Source organism: Nannospalax galili, unplaced genomic scaffold (assembly GCF_000622305.1).
Source record: "Nannospalax galili isolate Female #2095 unplaced genomic scaffold, S.galili_v1.0 scaffold1027, whole genome shotgun sequence".
Lineage (NCBI taxonomy): Eukaryota > Metazoa > Chordata > Mammalia > Rodentia > Spalacidae > Nannospalax > Nannospalax galili.
In genome coordinates this window covers 1,129,635-1,139,407 of record NW_008355723.1, presented here as the reverse complement: position 1 = coordinate 1,139,407, position 9,773 = coordinate 1,129,635, and the positions used below count along the sequence as shown (strand labels likewise).

Sequence of the window (9,773 nt, the reverse complement as noted above, 5' to 3'; positions counted from 1 at the left end):
TTTTTTTTCAAAAGTTTTTTTTTAACTTAAAAAAATTTATTGAGAATTTCATGCATGCATATAAGGTGTTTTGATCAAATCCATGCCCACTCCCTCCCCTCCAACTCCTCCCATATCTCCCCATGACTTTTTCCTGACAACTTCCTGTGCTCTTTTTTCTTTTTTATTAATGAGGCTTTTTGCTACTCTAACATTCTCCCCTCTGAAGACGTAACCCTAAAATCTTTTAGGGATTAGATAAGAGCTCCCAAATACTTTTGACATTTTTGGCCTTTGGAACAGAGTATGTTGCTAAGAGGCCCAAGGACATTTTGACTTTTAGCAAAGAAACTGGCTACTTTTGGGGTCTTTTTGCCCTAACTTTCTAGCCAATTCCTACCTCCTATTCTTATCACACCATCCTCTGAAGGGGTTACCCAGTTGCTGGTGGGGAATCAGGACACAGACTGCTCTGGCTTCTTCCAGGCTGAACAGGGACTCAGGGTGAAGCGATTGGGATAAAGACTTGAGAGTTGAAAACTGGGGAAGGGAAGTCAGTAGTCTTCCTCCTGAGTTTTCACTGTGTTCACACTGATCTATAGGTATGAGTAGTGACATTTGGGAAAGGTTAAGCAGAAATAAGTGAATTTTGCTCAACTTGGGTAAGGCACTTTGCTCTTTGTTGTCCCACCCTGAATCCTTCAGAGCCTCCAGAAAAGGTGGTGTGGACTACGGAGTGTGTGCTCATTCAGTCTCGTGGCTCAGGGAACTCTCAGTTAGGGAAGTACTGCTCAGCCTGCTTATGTAGAAAGCCTTAAATAGCCAGCTGGAATGAGTCAGCTCACTTAGCAAGCATTGTCCTGGTTAGAGATGAGATTTATGATGTAAGTTCCTCATGCGTCCCAAGTCTAGTGAAGAGAGGTCAAATGAGATAATGTTGGCTCTCTTTGCATCCTACAGGTCCAGGTTCTTTACAGGTCTCTGTTAAAGCACCAAGAGGAACAGACTAGGGTAGCTCTGTTGGAACAAAAGGTACTTACCGTGCTCTCTTGAAAGTTCTTTCAGCCTGGTAAAAAAATGAAAATTTTCCAGTTATGTATACTGTTCTATGGCGAAGTACTTAAAATTTGTAAAAATGTTTTTAAAGTCTAACAAAAATTATCTTCAGAGACTGAATTACCTACATACTCTGTAACTGTCCTTAGATTAAACTTGATTCTTTAAGAGATGATGGCAGTTTTCTTAACAGATGTTGACCTTGGCAAATGTTGCCCTTCCATAGCTGTAGCTCCTACTGTGGCCTGACAGTCTCATATCAGGGCCACCTCAGGAGCTGGCAGAACTGACACCACTTATTCTGGAATGTCTGGCAGAGAGTCTTAGTGTATTCCAAACCAGGGAATAGCCATCTCTTTGCCTTCTTCCTGAAATCCCCCTCCCCTTTTCACAAAAAGTCCAAGAGTACAAAGGAATAATTCCAGCCAGCAGCTTCTTAAGCTGCTCTCCACTGACCCATCCCTCAGGCCTTGGTTTTACTTTGTGCATGAACCAAGCTATAAACTTCATTTACTAACATCTCACTGTGCTCAGAAGACTTTTTGCTATGAAGGTACAACAAACATTTTCTTGTGCTGGTAAAGAATGTAAGCGTCTAGTCAGGAGAACTGCCAGCTGTAATTGTCTTCTTCGGGGCATATTCCAGATGCAGGCATGCACTTTAGACTTTGAAAATGAAAAACTTGATCGTCAGAATATGCAGCACCAACTGCACGTGATTCTTAAGGAACTCCGAAAAGCAAGAAGTCAGATAACACAGTTGGAATCCTTGGTGAGTTTTAAATATTAAACTTTGATTCTTCATTCTCTTTCTGCTGCCTCTCCACTTATGTTTCAACTCATTTTCCAGACCAGTTAGGATATAGCTTTAAAAAAACAGCTCAGGGGCTAGAGAGATGGCTCAGCAATTAAGAGCACTAACTGCTCTTGTAGAGGACCTGGATTTGGTGCCAGCACCCACATGGCAGCTAACAACCATCGTTAACTACAGTTCTAGGGGATCATGCCCTCTTCTAGCCTCCCTGGGCACTGTACAACAAAGGTGCACTTACAGGCAAAACACTCATACCCATGAAATAAAAATAACTAAATAAAAAAATTTAAAACAACAGCTGGCTGTATCTCAAATAAATAGTTACCTTCTTTGAGGCAACTCATCATAAAACACCAATTCTCAGAAAGAGGGGTGTTATGATTCTCTTGATAAAAGTTATCTTACTGGTGTCAGGGATCATTCCCCCACCCATACCAAATGCTGTGATTCTAGAGGTGCGCTCTTGGCTTAGAGGGGGCAGGGTGGGAAAAGGGAACCATGGATTTCTGAGCTTTTTTTTCATGTTACTAGTGAATTTGTGTGTGTGTGTGTGTTTTAGTAGTGCACATTTATGTATTATCCTGTAACTGTAGAATATTTGGACACGGGGAAACACTATAAATATAACTCCTAGTTTCTAAGGGAGATAAAAAACAATTATTAAGTAATTCATAACTTGTATATAAAGAAAAATATCTTCATAATGTGCTGTAAAATATTAATTTTTAAAAATCATTTATTATCTCTATTTTATGTGTATGAGTGTATTGCCTGCGTGTATGTGAGTGCACCCATGTCATGCAATGCCACGGATGTCAGAAGAGGGCTTCAGAGTCCCCTGGAACTGAAGTTAAGGATGGTTTGTAGCCACTATGTGGGTGCTGGGAATCAAACTCGGGTCCTCTGCAAGAGCAGTGTTCTTAACTGCTGAGCCATCTCTCCAGCCCCAAAATACTCACTTTTGAGCTTTGACTATTCTAAATTCTTCAAAAACCATGAAAAAGACAAGTCTCAGAGATACTATGAATATTTTGGTCATCTGTATACATAACTCATCTGGTCTATAAAATTGTTTACTCTTTTAGTTCCATGTTGCTGTTGTTTTTTGAGACAGGAACTACCCAGGCTGGTCTGGAATTCTCCATCTTCCTGCTTCAGTCTCCCGAGGGCTGGATCTATGCAGTTCTTTATTACTTAAGGTGGCCTTGTTTTACAAAACTAGAAAATTTATACATGCTCTTGAAAGTGTTGTGATGAAACCCATTATTTGGTACAGTGAATTTTTTTTAAATTAAGGAATAATGAGAGGAAAAACCCAGCAAATTTAGTGAATCACACTAAATTTTACATTTGACTCCATGCCTCTCAGCAAAGCCCATCTATATGAGCACCCAACTCCACTACTTTCCTGAGCAAGTTGAGAAATTACAATAAGTTATCTAGATGATCTGTAGCTACCTCATATATTACCATTATTGATACAAATATTGATCAAAAAGAAAACCTGTTTGCAGGGCTGAAGCATGTAGATGTTTAAGCTGTTAAAACTACTGACTACAAATAGTGTTCATTTAAAATTTATTTTTCAGAAGCAGCTTCATGAGTTTGCCCTCACAGAGCAAACTCACCAGGGAGAGCCTGAAAACAGAGTAAAAGTCACCTCACCAAAAAGTCCCACTGCTGCACTGAATGAAAGCCTGGTGGAGTGTCCCAAGTGCAGTGTACAGTATCCAGCTGCTGAGCACCGAGATCTGCTTGTCCATGTTGAGTACTGCACGAAGTAGTGGAACCCATCCTTGTGTTATGCCAAAGGTTCCATGCTGTTTCCTAGTTTGCTTGTGGGCACTCTGAAGCACATACTCTGTCTCTTGCACAAGACACTGCCTGTCTGCTGCTGGCACTCTTGGCATGCCAGGGGTCCTGTGTTTCTCTGGCTGCTTTGCATTTTCTTTGGCAGTGATACCTCCCCAAGATGGCTTATCGTCAGGCTGCAAAATGTTGTGAGCACTAAGTACTAAGACTACTAGCACTTCACACTGTTAAGATAGGATGAAGACGGGCTGTTCAGGTTTTTGCTTATGGCTTAAATCTGTTGACCAGCAAGCAGTTGTTTTCTGGGGTTTAAGAAATCAAAAGTAATTACATTAACCAGGGAGCTTACCATGTTGATGGTTTTTATATAGTGTTTAGCATACTGACAGTTCCAGTTTTGATATCCATTGTTAAAAAATGGTAATGTTTTCATTTACCCTTTGCTATTGTACAACGGTTATTAGAAAAGTTGGGAATTTTTGTAATTGTTATTGCCATTTACTGTTGAAGCTTTATAAACCCAGCTCTGTTCTAAGCACAAAGCAGATTTTGTTTGAGGAATACTTTTAAGTAGCTGCACAATATTTTCTCTCATACTGTCTGATTATAACGTTAACTTAAATTTCATTGGCACAGGTTGGTTACCTAAAATTGTTAATAATCTATTTTAACAACATTAGATTTCTCGTTTGTATTGCAGGTATTTTCTTATTCTTGTGTTTTGGCATTCTTAAAGATGGGCTGGCAATGTAATTATCAGATATTTGTTTCTCTGAATAGATGTTTTTTTATATATCCTTTATGTAAGCCAAAAATGTTTTCTTTCTTCAGATTTTCAAACATGCTTAAATCTGTGCTATTGGTAGCAATATAAAGGAGGAAATAGTAATAAGTTTTACTATGTCATGTGTGTGTGTGTGTGTGTGTGTGTGTATGTGTGTGTGTGTGTGTGTGTGTGTGTATTGATAGTCTTAAGATTTCTACTCCAAGTGGAGTGTTGAGGTTCTGGATTAATACAAGTTAGAAGATGCCAGGCTAGTTAAGGAGACACCAGAGTCAGCCACTCTGAGGGAGGTAATGGAGCCTTCCGGGTACCTCTGCTGAAGAGATAATAACTCTTGAGCTATTGGAATTTTTTGACCATAAAAACTGTAGAGATCTGTTTATATAAGTAAAATTTTGCCTTAGGAGTTACTAATCCCATGTTCCTAATACCTTCAACCACAGTTGGACAAAAGATAAAGGAATATTTTTTAGCCAGGCATGGCAGTGCACTCCTTTAATCCTAGCAGAGACAGGTAGATTGAGGTCTACTTAGTGAGTTCCAGGCCTACTGGGGCTACCAGGAGACCCTGTCTCAAAAAGATCCAAGGAAAAGAAAAGAAAAGAAATAAATCCTTTTCAGTTAGGTAGCTCTTGTTTCTTACCCACAGTGTTATGGAAAGGACCACAGTATTTAATAGGATTTCAGTGACCACCTCAGAAAGCATCTTGCGTTCAGCTTTCATGCTGTCTAAGAGAAAACTCCAAACATGCATCTCGTGTGTGTGTGTTTTTATTTATTTATATTTTTATATATATGAATGTTTTGGCTGCATGTATATAAGGACACTATGTGGGTACAATGCCCACAGAGGCCAGAAGAGAGCATCAGATTTCCTGGAACTGGAGTTAGTGTCAGCTAGCTGCCATATGGGTGCTGGGAACAGAACCCAGGTCCTCTGCCTGCTCTTAACTTGCTGAGTGATCTCTCCAGTCCTCCCTTTACAACTTTTAAGTAAGGTAGATATCACTTCTAGTTTATAGATGTGGAAAATGCCTTGCCCATTCAGTGGGTGATGGAGTCTGAAGTAGGGACCAGACCTTTGGTCTCTGCTTGTTTAGGTCAAGGGCTGCGGTCCCCTGAACATCTGGCCAGAACGTGGCCCTAGATGCTCTAACCTGCCAGCTGCTGAATCTGATTCCTGGAGATGTAGTTGACCTCCTAGAGTGTGTTTCTGTAGTTCACTAGAGAGCAGGTGCTTTCCCTGCCTGATCCAACCACCATTGGCACCAACATACAAATGTACCTTGGAAAGGTGTCAGGAAAATCCAGCAGTTCTGTGAAGCTTTCTCCATGTCCAGTGGCTTGTAGACTTTTTTTTTTTTTTTTTTAAATTAGTAGTAGGTAATGAGAGCAGGAAGATTCTTTCCTGGATCATGTTGCCAAAGCCAGGCTCAGTAAAGGGCATCTTCAAAACCTGAAAATCCTAGAAGGGTTAGAGATAGAGTTCTCTTTCTCCATTGTCCACTTTTTTCTTGGTGAATGGCCTCCTGTGCTTAGGGCTTGTTTGGTTATGGAAGATAATAAACTGTACACTAGAAATTGCTAGAAGTTTAATGCTTATTCATGTCAACTCTGAAGTACGTACTAGTATGGGCACCATTTTTCAGAGATTAAGCAGTCTCCTCAGGGATACCACTGGGAAATGGGAAAGCACAGTGTGTCTCAAGTGAGAAGGGTCCATCCTCCCTCTTTTATCATTAAAGTGCTATTTCTAACCAGCACACACTGCAGCTGCCATGCCAAGATTTTTCTGTTCATTACACACACATGGGAGCACATACCTGCTGCACTCAGGAGGCTGGGGCAGAAGGTTCATGAGTTCTAGCCTGGCCTGGGCCACATAACAAGATCTTGTTTTTTGAAAAAAGGCAAATAGACCTCATAAGAAAAATCAATATTTTATACAAAGTAAAATGTACAAATCAATGAGTTTGTCAGATATATGCCAAATACAGCTATAGACTATCTAGTACTGTCCCTTAAAGTTTCTTCAATCCCTCTTCTAGTCCAGCCTTCCTCCCAGAAATACTCTCATCCCTAGTACCATATATTAGTTTTATATTTCTGGAAATTTACATAAATGCAATTTTATGTATATTGGGTTTTATTTATTTTTATATTATATGAATGTTTTGCCTGCATGTATGTAAGTGCACCCATGCCTTGGCAGTGCCCTCAGAGGCCAGAAGAGGGTGACGAAACCCCTGGAAATAAAGTTGTTAGCTGCCATGTAGGTGCTAGAAGTTGAACTCAGGTCCTCTGCAAGAGCAGCTAGTGTTCTTAACTGCTTAACCATCTCTCTAGCCCTATAATTAATATATATTTTTTGCCTCACCAGTCTTTTGAGACTTTTCCATGGTTTTATTTTTTTTTTATTCTTAAATTATTTTTTTAGGTTAACGTAATAAGTAATGTGTTTCCCTAAAGTACCTCCATACATATGTGTCATGAACTTTGTTTCATTACTTCCCCCTCCCCACTGCCTTCTTTGCTTTTGCCCCCTCTTCTACTCTGGCTGGTTCCTTTCCTTCTTCCAAATAGTCCCCAGACCTCTGCTTTCATGCCAAATGTATTGTATTACTCTCTTTTCCTCACTTTCTTAAGATCTGTTCCAACTCTCTCATGATCTCCCCTTTAGTTTGATAACATCCACCCCCCAACACACAAATCCCTGCATTTCTCCCACACACATATAATTTGTTTTTTAATAGCTAATATTCTGTAATATATATAGATATACCATAATTTGGTTTTCCATATTTTTCTTGATAGGAATTTGCATTATATCTTACAGAAGTGGGGTGTTTGTTTGTCTTGGTGGTGTAGGATCAAACTCAGCATCTTGTACATGCCATGTATGTGCCGTCTCAATGAGCTACATTCCAAACTTGTAATGCAAATATTTTTCATTTCTCTTAGTGAAATATACTGGGTCACAAGGTAGGTGATATTTATCTACTGAAAACTATATAGCAGTACTTTCCGGAGACTTAAAGAAATTCCTTTATCCAGTGTACCTCCACGCAGAAGAAAATCACATAATGCAGTGGTCAATAGCCTCTGCAGCAACTTCATTATAAATACACTACCGATTTCTTAGTGTCTAAGTAGGTGAATACCTAAGGCCCAGAGGCAACTCCTCAGTCTTCAGGTGCAGGGCACGTCCAGCTATCTGCTGTTCTGACTTATCCCAATACATTTTAGAGTGGGGTTATACCTCCACGCAGAAGAAAATCACATAATGCAGTGGTCAATAGCCTCTGCAGCAACTTCATTATAAATACACTACCGATTTCTTAGTGTCTAAGTAGGTGAATACCTAAGGCCCAGAGGCAACTCCTCAGTCTTCAGGTGTAGGGCACGTCCAGCTGTCTGCTGTTCTGACTTATCCCAATACATTTTAGAGTGGGGTTCCTGCCAAACCCCCTTCTCAGGGCCCTGGTGGATAAGAGAGGACAGCTGCTGCCAGTGGAGGCTGGAAATGTATGTTCAGTGCCTATTCCCACAGGAGCTACTCCTGTTTAAGAAAAATGAATACAGAGTGACTTAACTTTCAGGTTTTTCAGAGAGAAATTTGGAGTTTTAAAATATGAAATCTCCCAATTTTTAAATATTAGAAGCTAATACAATTTTAAGAATGAGCTACATACAAACTTCCAGTTTGTGATTGTTGTTGGGAGTTATCTGGGACAAAAGAATAATTCACTTCACTTGACATGAAAAGGAAACCGAGGAAGGACTTGGGTCCCTTCCTACCATTTTAGCACTGACGTTTCCCCAAATCCAGATCAGTCCAATAGGTGCTGTTTGAGTGACACAGCAAATACAGCCCTCCCTGCCATCTGGCAGCTTTTAATGGCTACATTTCTGGGACACAGCAGGCTGACTGCCAGCTTTTCCTGGTCACTTTCTGTTCCCCCCAGGCCCACATGGAAGGTCAGCAGCAGAGTGAGCTGGCTTCAAGACCATGTAGTCTGGTGCCTCTGGTCCAGGAAACGTCCTTGCCTTCGCAGCCTCTTAGAAGTGCTGATTCCTTGGCTTTACCTGTCTTCCATTAGAATATCTGGGGGAGTGTATACTTACCAAGTTCTCTAGGACATGCGGGGGCATTATTGAAGATTGAAACCAATCCAACCCTGACTTAGTGACACAAGGACCCCAGAGAAGGGATGACTTACTCATGGTCACGTAGCAGGCTTGTAAAAGAAAGAATTGTAGCTCTTCAAGGGCATCGCTGTAAGAGTCCTACTGTCTTGGCTTGTGTGTTTTGATTCTAGTAAAATTACTTTCCCTGAGATCCCCAGTGCTTTGTTATCCTAAGTTGAATCTAGTCATTTATGGGCCTTATTCTCATTTTTCCTTCTTTGTGCTCTAATGATACTTTGATGATTGGTGTCCAAGGGGAGTCTTCTGTCTGGCCCTCCAGTGGTAACACCCAAACAAGGATGAAGGGTCAGGACCAAAGGTGGGGTTTACGTAGACTGCAGTGAGAGGATGAAGCCCCGGGAGTGTCCCATGGTCCTAAAGAAATAGGAGCCCCCATAGAAAATCAAACTCACATAGTGTCACTCCAACCAGACAAGCAGAGAAGGATCAGCATGTGCCAGGAAGAACGAGCTGGCATCTGACAATGGCTTTCACCCTCTTGCCTGTCGGGCCCACTATACTGATTTAGCAGATGTAACAGGTAAGCTCCCTGCCATAGTTTGGGTCTGGAACATAGCAGAAAGGCCCATGAACTAAAAGACTGTTCCCCAGGGTGTCACTGTTCAGAAGTATGGAACTTTTAAAAGGCAGTCTCGTGAGAGATCTTCAGATAATTGAAGGGGATTGTGGGGCTCTGGTCTTAAATTTTTTACTTTTTCACTTCTTGACCACAAGGTGAGTGGCTTTGCTCTACCACATGCTCCTGACTGTTGTGTTACCACAGGTCCAAAAGCATCAGGGCTCAGCAAGCGTGACTAAAACCTGAAACTGAGCCAGAGTCAAACCTTCATCTTTATAAGTCAGTCTTATGTAGTTTAATCTTTGTAAGTTGGTCTTAGTTTTTCTAGTGACAAAAAGCTGATATACATTTCCTGAAGAAATCTCACCCATTTCAGAGAATACCAAACCCAGACCTCATCATTTGACCTAGCAAATGTTTAACCATCTACAGCAGGCAAAGTGCTGTGCAGCTCCCAAGAAGAGCCAGAGAAGCCCTTAGAAAGTTTCCCCAAGGTTGAAAGAGAATAGACTTCTCAAATAAGGCAGTGACTGATTGTTTTTTTAGTTATGGAAACACAC

General features: G+C 40.9%; 1 non-coding gene across 1 annotated transcript; it reads left to right on the top strand.

Annotated features, from left to right (window-relative positions):
- The first annotated feature begins 903 nt into the window (after positions 1–903).
- LOC108491766 lies at positions 904–5,011 on the top strand. Its single transcript, XR_003847055.1, has 3 exons — positions 904–1,011; positions 1,682–1,807; positions 3,439–5,011. It is a non-coding gene; the product is annotated as an uncharacterized LOC108491766 (transcript).
- The last annotated feature ends 4,762 nt before the right edge of the window (positions 5,012–9,773 follow it).